Raw genomic sequence first — 12,249 nt, 5'->3', positions numbered from 1 at the left:
GACCTGAAAAAGGTTGTAAAAACTATGGTGAATTCCTAAATCTCGAAGACCAAGCAGCCTAAAACTTTTACTGGCAAGCTATCACATACACACCAGGAAAACTAGGAGAAGCTACATCTCTAGAAAAATTGCCAGCATTCTCGATTTTGTGAAGAACTCTACAAATTGCTCAATCACTTCACCAAGCAATGTGAATGTTTCATGGTGATCCTTGGCTCTCGGCAACTATGCGACTATAAGTCATCAACAAAAAATTTCCAGTCAGACTAACCCAACTGCTCTGACGGTCCAATCTGATTCCATCCACCTCCTTAGTAGGTTTGAACATTTTTACATTGGATACAATTCTGGGGCTCTTGGCTAAAGCTAAAGCTGGTTCACCTGCAGACGTTTGTCCAACTAGAATCACCGCTAATCTCACATCTCTTATAGCCCCTACTATCTTCTCACTTTTTAATGTTCCCTTGGACACGGCTAAAATACCGCTTGCCTAGAAGGACGCTCTGGTCTCTCCGATATTTAAAAAAAAAAAAAACACCTGCAGACCCAAAGAGCTTGTCCAGCTATCACCCCATCCCACTTCTCCCACTATTGGTTACAATTCTGGAAAGCTTAGTTAACAAACAGCTCATGATGTTCATAGGCATTTAAAATTCTAGATCCCTCTCAATTGGAATTCAGCCCTGGCCACCGCTGCTGGTGGCAGTTGCAGACACCATCCGCCTATCTCTAGATGCAGACTCTCCTGCCATGCTAGTGCTGCTGGACTGGACGGTGGCCTTTGACGCAGTTTCTCATGAGTTTGCTGGGCAGATTGCGTGAGATCGGGGAAATGCCTTACTGTGGCTTACTGGCTTCTTAGACCGCCGCACAAACAATCATACTGGGTTCACTTAAGTCCTGCTTCACCTCTTTGAACAAAAGAGTGTCTCGGGTCTCTTCAGATGCCTTTAAACTTGGCAAAGTCAGAATCCATGTTTTATGATTGGTGCACCAGATTACTCTTACCCCACACAGATTTTAAAATGCATAATGCCCCACCACAAAGCCAGAGCTTCTCTTTCAATAGTGGAATATGTAGCTTCTGCTCCCCTTAGAGCCCTGGATCAAATGCCGCAATCTTGTCTTTACCACATGCCCTTCTTTGCATCAGAACCGCTCGTAGACCATGATCCCTGGCATCAGTCATGATTAACTTGCATCCTTGGTATCAAACGATATCAGTGATTGTGCCGTAACTATGTCCTATTTGATTAACCCTAATGCTCCTTCACACACACTCCTATATTTTTCATTTATCCAGCAGTTTATATGATGGTGTTTTATCCACAAAGTTTGGTACAAATTTGGAGTAATACTCCACTAAACCTAAAAGACTAACTGATTTTTTGTCCATGCGAGCAAGCTTTTTCAATGGCTTTTAGTGCCTTCAACTTCGGTTGAATTCCATTCTTGCACATGTGCTGTCCCCAATAGTCCACCCCATTCTGTACAAATTTACATTGGTCTTTTCTCACTGCTCTCAAGAATACTCAAAATTCTGCTTAACCTCTTACCATACCTGGATCAAGTCTCTTCCATACACCAGGATGGCATCCTGGGAACACCACTCCTACATATTTGAACAGGACATTCATGGCACTCTGGAATACAGAGTACGCTGACCACAGACCAGAAGCAATTCGCCTTTACCAATCAGCACCCTCTGGAGTTACGAAAGATGTGAGATGTTTCGAATCCTGGTGTAACTCCACTTGATATGCCACAGACCTATCCAATGAAGTAAAAACCTAGCTCCCTTAAGAGTGCATAGTATTTCATTAATGTTTGGAAGTGGCTGCTGATCCACCCACATATTAATATTTAAGTCCTTAAGGTCCTCAATGATTTGTCTGCCTTTCTTGCCAAAATCACTGGTGCTTGCCCCTCGGAGCTTTCTGTTGGTTCCATTATCGCCAAATCAAAGTTTTGTAATTCACATGCAAACTCTTGTCTCGCTCAAAGGAACCTTGCACAATTTGTGCAACACAAGCACAACCCTTCTTTTTAATACAATTTTATGTTGAATGTTTTTTCAGATCACAAAACACTTTGGGGTAAAGTTCTGTCCACTGCTTCATTCTATCACTAATTTCACCAATGTGCCCCGCAACTGTAATTGTAGAGCTCAAAATTATCTGTGGGGGATGATTTGGGTGTTAAACAATATTCAACTCCCTTTGCATGTTCCAGACTAGACCAAAAGATTATCCATCTTTTTCAACATCCATCTTTTTCAAAAACTGAAAAGTTTTCCCTGAACTCCAAATTTACCTACAATGTTCCTATGGCATACACTTTCTGATCTCCATAAGCAAACATCTCGACTGTGTTCTCTTCTAACACTCCATTGCCCAATGCACTAATTTCCTCGTCCCCATTTAAGGTAAATGGAGAACAAGAATGTGCCATTATTCTCATAGTTTCCCCTTTTTTAATTGTGGTGCTCTTTCCCTGATGATCATTTGGCAATGGGGACTATTTCCAACTGCTCATCCAGTTTGGTCTTGGAACAATGAGAATGCAGTTAGCACTCATCACTTAAGGGAACCATTGTTTGCTTTCTCAAATCCTTCATTACAATTAAGTTCTGATTTTTTATTTTTTTTATTTCTTCTTTTGCTGAAGCACTCCCTATCACCACGTACCCCATAGAAAGTGCCACTTCTTGTTGCAATGAAACCATGCAGGACATGGTTTACGATTTCCCAGATGTGATTTACTGCCACAGCGAAAACACATGCAATTCACCTCACTATACACTTCTCTTGTCATCTGCTCGTAACTGACTTGGGTTGAAACTAGGTTTGCCTGTAGTTTTAAGTACATTCACATTTTTCCTACAGGAATTAAAAATCATACCCACAACAGACATTTCCATCATATAAGTCTCTAAATTTTCTATTACTCTGGCAATAGTCAAAGCCGTCTCTAAAGCTGAATTTTCTGTAGATAACCTTTCCTGAATCTTTCTATGGTTTCTTTCAATAAGTTCATACTGACTGATTTCAATTTTAGTCTTGAAAATTGCACATAGCTGCCAAAGTACGCAATGCAGCAACACAATCATCCACATGGTCTCCTGGTTGCTGCGCTCCTTCGCAAGAAAATTTGCCTTTGCAAAACTACATTTCTCATGGGGATTTAATCTTTTTGTCCAGTGTTTTCAATACAGTCTCATACACTTCCATCATTTCTATAGTACCACCCTTTCCATTGCACACTTTCACTTCGACAACTGGTGATTCATTCAAAATTGATCTACTCTCTGGACCAACGTGATGTATTAATAATGCTCCCAATATGGGGATGGGTCTCATAGGGGCGTGCATGATGTAGTTAAGGGCGTGGCTTAAAAACACACTAACAAAAAATCTGTGAGCATAGTGTGCCGCCCCATTGGTATTTTGCTGCATTTTAGGATCCAGCCCGGGAACATATAAAGGAGTTATTCCTAACATAGACTCTAAAAGTGAATGTAGAGTTCTTGCTAATGTATTTATTAACACGCGAGCGTGAAATCTTGACATTTGTTAACATCCGATTAGTCATTCACAAGAAAAGTCTGTTCGTGTAGAAATCTGTGATGTTACCTTGTAAAGCAAGTATGAAAAAGTTGCCTTGGAGCACCAGGAACGAATGCTATTTTTCTATTTACCAAAAGGTAGGGATGCAGATTGTCTTAAAATTCTCACAGAACAGGTGAGACTGCAGGTAAACAATGCGAGATTCAGAGTCCTTTGCTATTAAAAGTTCTGCAGAAGACCTCCTCATGTGACCAGCTCTTTCCAAAGCTGCTCAGCTCGCACTTAAAATAATTCCTCACCAGCTGCAGCACATACAGGCCTCATGCAAATCCGAGAACTTGCCAGAGGCTCAGGAAGTCCACGGGGCAAAGCGTAGTACCCGTTCAGACACCGGAGGGTGCTTGTGCCAGTAGGGTGCCACACACCAGGCCTGAGAATATAGATATATGGAGGTACCGGTCTGCAGTACGTCTGTGCAGGGAGAGGCCGGTACCTTGGAATCCTCCCACCTGGCACTACAGGACAGAAGGACTGCAAAGCGTGGACCACTGGCTGGTTCCAGAACAGCTGGTTTCCGCTGAAAAGATGTTGCATTATAATAAAGGTAAGTTTATATGAAAGATGAAATTACAACCGGTCAGCTTGCCAACACAGCAGAAACTGGCAACTGCTCGATTGAGCAATTATTACATTTAAAATGTAGAACATAGATAGAATATACGAAAAGGACTCCAACTGTACAATTGAAACCCACCATCTCCCAGCACAACCCTACAGTGCTCTTTCACTTTAGGGCCAGCGCATGTTCAGCACCTCATTGGCTGCTTCCTCAGCACTTTCTAAACTTGAGAATAGATTATGAACTCCCCATGTTTCTCTTACATAGTCCTTTGTAAAGGAGGTAAAATAGATGTCACTTAATTAAAGGTTGTCTGCCACCTCTGCGGAGTCACAAGCCCTCGTCCCAAGGAGGCCACAACACACCGCTTCCTTACATAATAATACACATTAAAACATTCAGTGTAAAAAGTCCATCACATATTGGTTTGTTCAGTTTGCCCCAGCTTATTAAAATACATTTGAACTTGTAAATAGTATACAACACTTAGTCTCTAGACCTAACCATCCGTTTAAGCAGTTTAAAAGGACAAGTTACTTGCCTTCAGAGACAGACATGATCTGCCGCAGATTCCTTACTGTTGAATTTCCCGGGTGTTAAACTGAATTCGGAATAAATTTCTTCGAGCAACATCCTTGCACGACAATAGGTGGCGTTGTTCCGCTCCGTATGATGTCGTCATGGCTGGTCTGTGCTCAATGACTACAAAGTTATTAAACCACAAACGTATTTGAGTACAGGCTATAAAATGAAGACAAAAGAAAAAATAAGTCGGTATGTTACCGATCCTCCCGCCCTAACCCCCTGGAAAGGATATCCGGAGAGCATACCTGCCGCCTCTACGGAACAGGAAGTGAGGACCTTGTGCAGGTTATCTGTGTTTGCCCAAGCTTACTGGACATTAGACACCCTCTACTTCGCCCAACATTTAAACAGACCGGCATTAGGACTTGCAGGCAGTGATGCTATGCTTCAACTCTACTGTTATTCTACTAAACTGCCCCTTCACAAAGTTGTACAGTATAGCGGATAAGAGACTTACTCGAACACTGCCATATTACGAGGGCAAATACAAAATCTACTCAGGAGGTTACTGGTTGCTAAATAATAATCAGTACACTACAATTCATAGTGCTACATAGGAAAATCAGGGCACTACAACAATACATAGTGGATGAACACTTTATAATTTCTAGTTAAATGCATTCCGACCCATCAGTCAATACCATGGGATCAGGAAAAGTCCACAATGATCTTCTAAGAACAAAATGAAAGGAAATGCATCTAAGCGCAAGGAGCTTCGAATAGCCCTTCCCTCAAAGATCAGCATGATGCAGGAGAACTTGTCAGGTCTATTGAAATTCCCCTTCAGAATGAAAGGAATCCTCATGTGTGGACATGCCATAATCTGCTTTCAAGGAGAAGACCTCCTATTCAGAGGAAAATTCTTGACATTTAAATCACTGGCATAAAGAAAATTGACAGGACACAAACTCTACGCACTTTGACCCTCCCTTGAGCATTTTAGCCTATAGCTTAATTTGTTATCTAGCACAGTATCTGTTTTAATTCCTCAAGCTGGATACTAGTCTCAAGATAACTTCACAATAGAATAGCTTGGAGTGGTTCACTGGGAATTGGATTACAGGCATGGTTTATGCTGATTTTCCCTATTCGCTGGTCACAACCGATGAGGGGATAGAGTTGTCCAGCACTCCACAATCTGTTTACGCACTAAGGACTTTAATTAAGCAATTAAGCAAGTATTAAAGTGTATATTGATTTGGTTAATATGTACTGGTCATGTTTACCTTTCGACGCACTGGCATTTTAACTTGACAAATACTTCTGCTTCTAAATGGCAAGCTAGGATTGTGACCTGGGCATGGTCTCCTTACTATGTTGCATTATTAGTGAACTCCCTGTTAACGAACTGTACATTTTGGCGCAGCTGCACATGGTGCAAACATCTAAAAGATGGATGGATTTTATGTGGTTTTAATTAAATGATCTCATTTTTTATTTTATTTTTAATATTTTTTTATTAATAGAAGAAAAACAAGAGAAATTAGTACACATACCGGGTATCATACAATAGGACACATTACAACGGTGGACAGGCAAATAGACTAATAGGGTTCAGATCAATTAAGGGAGTTCGAGACACCAACATTAGTAAGTACATGACAGGGGAAAGGACATCACAATCCACAACCCCGCTAAGCTGAAGCCGTCAGTCTGTCCACCCACAAATCAGGATAATTAAGACCAAAGTAGACACTCGAATATGAGAAAAATATCAGCTCAGGATAAACAACCCGCCTCTCGTATAAGAAAGAAAAGAAAGGAATGAAAAAAAGGCCATAGAAACTAAACAAAACAAAAGAACCCCCCCATTCCCCACCCTGCACCCCTGCAGATGGCTACGGCCTGACCCCACTAGCAGTGTGCCTGTCGCCCCACTAACTAAGTCCTAAAAGTAGGAAAAGAGTGGAGGAGGAGATGTCATACAGGCTCCCGGCTCCCCTTCCCCCCCCGCCAGAAGCAGAACGACCCCTACATTCAATCAAAACATTATAAAAGGTAGAAATTACTAGCCAAACAAATCGGGGAAATTATGAAAACCGCCCGACTCCCGCATCGTTATAGGCAGCATGTCCCGTTATCCAAGGAAGTCTTTATATCAAACCCAGACAGTCAAACTCATCCCTGGCCTTTCCGATCCTTCGTGCGAGCACCCTCCGCTAGAACCGCCATATTCACAGGAGAGTCAAAGCGTTCAGAAAAGTCAAAACCACTACATTCGAAGCGAGTCCAAAGTTTTAGTTCTCGAAATCCACCAATTACATGGATACACTCTTCCACCGACAGTAAGCCTCGAGAACGTAGTAGAACCAAATGGGAGAAGAAAAATGGGAAGTCAATCCGATTAGTACTGAAAGCGTACTCCAGGTGTGAAAGATTGGCCGTGTCTATCTTGGGCGGTATCGCTATTGAATATGTTGAGTTTTCAGTAGTTCCGAGCTCGCAAGCTGTTCGGGAGCTGACAAAAGACGCCAGTTCTGGATGCCGCACGGGGCCCTCTTTCTCGAGTATAACCAGCTGCACGGGTAACACCATGTGTTCCAGGTCTGGCAAAGGGTCGGAGTCCGGTCTCAAACACACAGTCTCTACTGTTACGACCATTTTTTGGATGATGGCGTTTACTTGTGAGTGAAGCGCCCAATGGCGGCCATTACTGTTCTCAGCGACGGTGTACATTCCGCCCGCTCCATCTTCTCTCGCTCAACGACAGATCAGATCTTTAACCCCGGAGGTCGACTACTCCGGGGGGAACAGACACGTGTGGGGCGGACGGTATCGGTGGTCGATCCGTCGATCCAGCGATCTCTGCCCCGTCGCCGCCAGCGAGGATCCAAACCCGTCGACCCCGGGAGGTGCAGCAGGGTCCCCGGGTAGCGGACCCCCGTCCACAGCCACAGATGCGTCTTGCCGCCGTTCCCTTAGTATCAACCGGGTCACAGGACCACCATCCAAATCGACCAGGATATTCTCCACTATCGGAAGACCGGACTCCGCCCAAGTCCCGCGGCCTATGTTGTTCAACTCCAACCCGGCCGGCTCAGTACTCGAGGCCCCGGCTCGCACGCTGGGTTAGGCCGAGAATGAAACACGGCGTAACTTCCTCATTCGAAGCGATAAAGATCTCCGGATTGCACCTTTAGGTTCAGCAACGATTCAGCCACACGGGAGTCTGGTGCAAATGCAGGATTAATAACAGGATAGATCAGCAACTGACGGAGGTCGACGGAGCCGGGAGCTTACGCGGCCATCTTGGTTGCTAGGGTAGCTCCTCCCAATGTTCTCATTTTTAATTATGACTTTTGATTAACTGAACAATAAACTTACTATATATACACCAACTTGGCGTGCTGACTTCTGTTACTTTTCGCGACTTTCCACAGCAGGAAGGGAAAGTCATGAAATGGACTGACATTGGTGTGTTTCTGAACAACAAGGGCCCTGGAAGGGAACAGCCCTGACCCTAAAAAGGAGTGGATGGGTCGGTAAGAAATCTGCACTGCACAACCTTTCTTCACTTCCACGATTCCCACAAAGTGTTGGTCTTCTACCCTGAATTCTTTTGTGCAGTCGAGGTAGAACAACAAGACTCTTTTTGGGTCCAGACGATGGAGTTGCTACTCTTCTTTAGAGGGATACGGAGGCATGTAGAAAGTGGTCAGGGTGACAGATTGTCTGACGTGCAATGGTGTTACCACTGTCGGTAAGAAGGAGTCCCTAGTGTGAAGCACCAACTTATCTGGGAAGATGGTCCGGTAAGGAGGCTTGCATGACAGAGCCTGCAATACGCTCACCCTCCTGGTAGATGTTATTGCCACTAAAAAGTCTTTTTTTGATGGTGCGCAGCTGGAAGGGGGAGTTGTGCAAAGGTCTAACGGAGCTCACATTAGGAAGGTGAGAACCAAATTAAGGTCCCACTGAGGCATGATGAAAGGGTAGGGGGAAACCTGTGCAAGCCCCTTGAGTAATCTATTTACAATAGGCGATTTAAATGAAGCGCGTTGGTTAGGCAGCTTTAGAAAAAAGCAGACTGGGCCGAACGGAACCCTTTCAGAGAGCCCAGAGCAGTTCTCTACGGGACAAGGGTCAAAATAAAAAGTAGGACTTGATAGAGGGAAGCAGAAAGCGGATCAATAGATCTTTCTGTTCAAGTTGCATATTTATTCCACTGGCAGGTGTACACCTTCGTGGTGGAGGGTTGCCTGGCACCAAAATAACAGTGCAAACCTTGGGAAGAAGGCTGACCGCTATCAACGGCCGCTGTGCAATCTCTGCGCAAGAAGGTGTATAGTTGACTGGTTTGGGTGGCGGAACCTCACCTGCTGATGTGACAGTAGATCCTCCTGAAGAGGCAGCCTGATCGGAGGTTTGATGCTCAATTGGAGAATCTCGGGCTTCCAGATTCTCCGTGCCCAATCGGGAGCCATGAGAATGACTTTGGGCCTGGTCGCTCCTGATCTTTTTGAGCACTCCGGACAGGCGTGGTATAGGTGGAAAGGCATATAGAAGGCCTGAGCTCCACTTGACGAAAAGCAGCCAGTGCGAGAGCCCCCTTGGAAATTCCAGCATGCAAAACTACCGACCTTGTGGTTCTCTTCGGAGGCAAACCAATATAACTAAGGTTCTCCCCACTGCTGAGACCATGCGCCACCTCCGGATAGAGAATTCATTTATGATCCACTAGGCATTGACGGCTGAGCTTGTCTACCCTGGCGTTCGGAGAACCTGCCAGATTTTGAACCACCAGGGATATGCCCTGTTCTAGCGTTGTCCAGAGATGCAGGGCCTCTTGACAAAGGGTCTTCGAACCCACCCTGCCCTGTTTGTTGCAGTACCACGTGGCAGTAGTGTTGTCTGTGAAAATTTGAACCAGCTTTCCCTTGATTGAAAACTTTCAACGCCAAGCGACTCGCTCTGAGCTCCAGCAAGTTGGTGTGGAGTTTGGATTCTGCAAGAGATCAGAGTCCTCATCTCCTCTACCAGATGGCCACCCCGTGCCATGAGTGACTCCTCTCACCTCTGTGTGATCTGGTTGGGGAAGGGAGAGGGGTCTGCCTCTGACCGCGGTTGGTCAGCCACAACTGCGGGTCCTGTGTAGTTCCCTCTGAAATCTTGACCATGTTGGAGAGATTCCTGTGTTGCTGGGCCCACTGAAACTTCAGGTGCCACTGCAGAGACCACATATGCCATCTGGCATGCGTCTTAGCAGGATGCAAGAGGACCAGCAGCCTTTCGTTCTCACCGGAATCCAGGATAGAGGCTGAAACATCAGTTTCTGAGGAAAGGAAGTGTCTGAGATGGTGAGGTTTGACTTCTGTACATTGATGGAGGACCCCAGCAAATGTAGGTGGTTTGCCATAGTCTGGAGGTGAGACGACAGCCTGGGATTAGCTTGCCTTCAACAGTCAATCGTCGAAATAAAGGTAGACTGACACCCCTGATCTGGGTCGATGGGCTACGACCATCACCCTGCTGAACTCCTGTTGGGTACTGGTAAGGCCAAAGGGAAGGATTGTTAATTGAAAGTGCTTGTGGCCTACGGTAAACCGCAGATAGCGCTGATGGGCAGGCCGGAACAGAATGTGGAAATGAGCATCGTGCAAGTCCAATGCTTGCATCCAGTCTCCAGGGTCAACAAGACCAGAGCCAGAGTAACCATCTTGAACTTTTCTTTTTTGAGGAAGTAGTTAAGGGCTCTTGTCCTTTTTCGGGACTAGAAAGTACTGGGAATAACAACCACAGCCTACTTCTGGCACCGGAGCCCTCTCTGGCTCCCTTAAACAAGTGAGTCATGACTTCCTCCTGAAGCAAAGTCAGGTGATCCTCCGTCAGCCGGTTGTAAGTTGGAGGCGTGGAGAGAGGGGTAGTCTCGAAGAGGAGAGAGTAGCCCATTCGGACTATTTGAAGAACCCACCTGTTTGACGTGATGTTTTGCCAGTAGTGGAGGTGATGGCTGATCCTTCCACCAACTAGCAGCCCATGATCTTGAAAGGCCAGACTAGGAAGGTTTGGAGGTTAGTGTTAGATTGACCCGACCTCTGGCCACCCAACCCACGGGGTTAGAACAAGCTGCGTCCAAAGCTGCGTAGAGGTTGCTAAACTTGCATGGTTCTGTGACTGGGGTATGACTGCTGGACTGAAAGCTCCTTCCATAGCCTAGATAGGGGTGAAAAGCAGACTGGATGTGTGGCCACTGAGCAGCTGAAGGACTTGGCCACATCCTGCAAGACTTTAAAATGCTCAAGGGCCATGTCTCCCTTATCTCTAAAGAGAAGGTTGCCATCAAAGGGCATGTCCATGAGGCAAGCTTGGACATCCCCAGAAAAGCCAGACCTACTCAGGCAGGTGTGATGTCAAACAGCCATGTCAAAATTGCTCTGGCCAGTGAGACCACACTGCATGGCAACATTTGCTGCATCTCTCCTGTATGATACCGCTTAGGAGAGGATAGCCCAGGCCTCCTCCGTGACCTGTGGCAGCACTTTGTGGGAGTAACAGCCCAATAGGCGACCAATGTTCATCGACCGCAATGCAAGGCTGGCGGAAGAGAAACTTTTCTTACCTCACCTGTCCAGCCTCTTGGATTCCTTGTATGGGGATGAGGAAGGGAACATGCTCTATGATGTAGAGGCTTGGACCACCGAGCTCTCTGGGTAGCATGAATGGTGAGGTAGTTTGGGTCACCCAGTGCAGGGCAATGGTGGCAGGCGATTGTCCTATTCACAGGAGTCCCTGTGCTGGGCTTGGACCGGGTTCCCAGTAGGACATCCGTCAAGGCCTCATTGAAAGGTTCAGAGTATGAGACACTGCTGCAGGGCCTCAGTCAAGACGTGCATCTGGACTGTCACAGATAGGAGCTAAAGGTTGAGGATCTCAGCTGCCCTTCGCACCACCATAGCATATGAAGCTCACTCCTCCTTAGCTATGGTATGGCGAGAAAGCAGACCAGAAACTGGAGGTGGCCAGTACACTGGCATCACCCAATTCCTCATGCCAGTCCATTTATTGCTCTGGCTGGTCTTGTTAAGGGTCCAACGACCGTCCTCTCCCCTTTCCCCTCAATCTTTCTCCATTCCTTGCCCTTCAGAATAAGGTTGAGAAAACGACCTAGGACCATGGGGTTCTGTCTGTGCTGGAACCAGCATTGTATGCGCTGATCTGGCTCCAGGTTGTTTGGGATAAGAAAGGGACTGATGTTGGGACTCTCAGCATGGGGTCCTGTGCCAGGGATGGGTGCAGTGTCGGTTTGGATCCATTGGGGGGGTGAGGGGGGAGGAGTGCATCGAGTCCAGAGTCGCTGTGGGCAACACAATGGAGCCCCTTCTGAGCCTACGGGGTCCAAAGGTGCACTGATGGGGTCAGGCCATCCAAATATGAGGCACATGGCGTCATAGAAGTCCTTGAGGCGGGTGGGGATTGCTCCGGCTCCTGGGTAGGCAGGGAAGTGCAGAGCCAACTCAGGCACAGGTTCAGCCAAACGAA

The 12,249-nt window shown here is 46.1% G+C and overlaps 1 protein-coding gene across 1 annotated transcript in view; it reads left to right on the top strand.

Moving 5' to 3' along the window:
- Nucleotides 1–12,249, top strand: part of TRIM35 (tripartite motif containing 35) — a 173,371-nt gene that overhangs the window by 134,201 nt on the left and 26,921 nt on the right. The window lies entirely within an intron of this gene.

This window comes from Lissotriton helveticus, chromosome 6 (assembly GCF_964261635.1).
Source record: "Lissotriton helveticus chromosome 6, aLisHel1.1, whole genome shotgun sequence".
NCBI classification, from domain to species: domain Eukaryota; kingdom Metazoa; phylum Chordata; class Amphibia; order Caudata; family Salamandridae; genus Lissotriton; species Lissotriton helveticus.
This window is presented reverse-complemented; position numbering and strand designations above follow the sequence as displayed.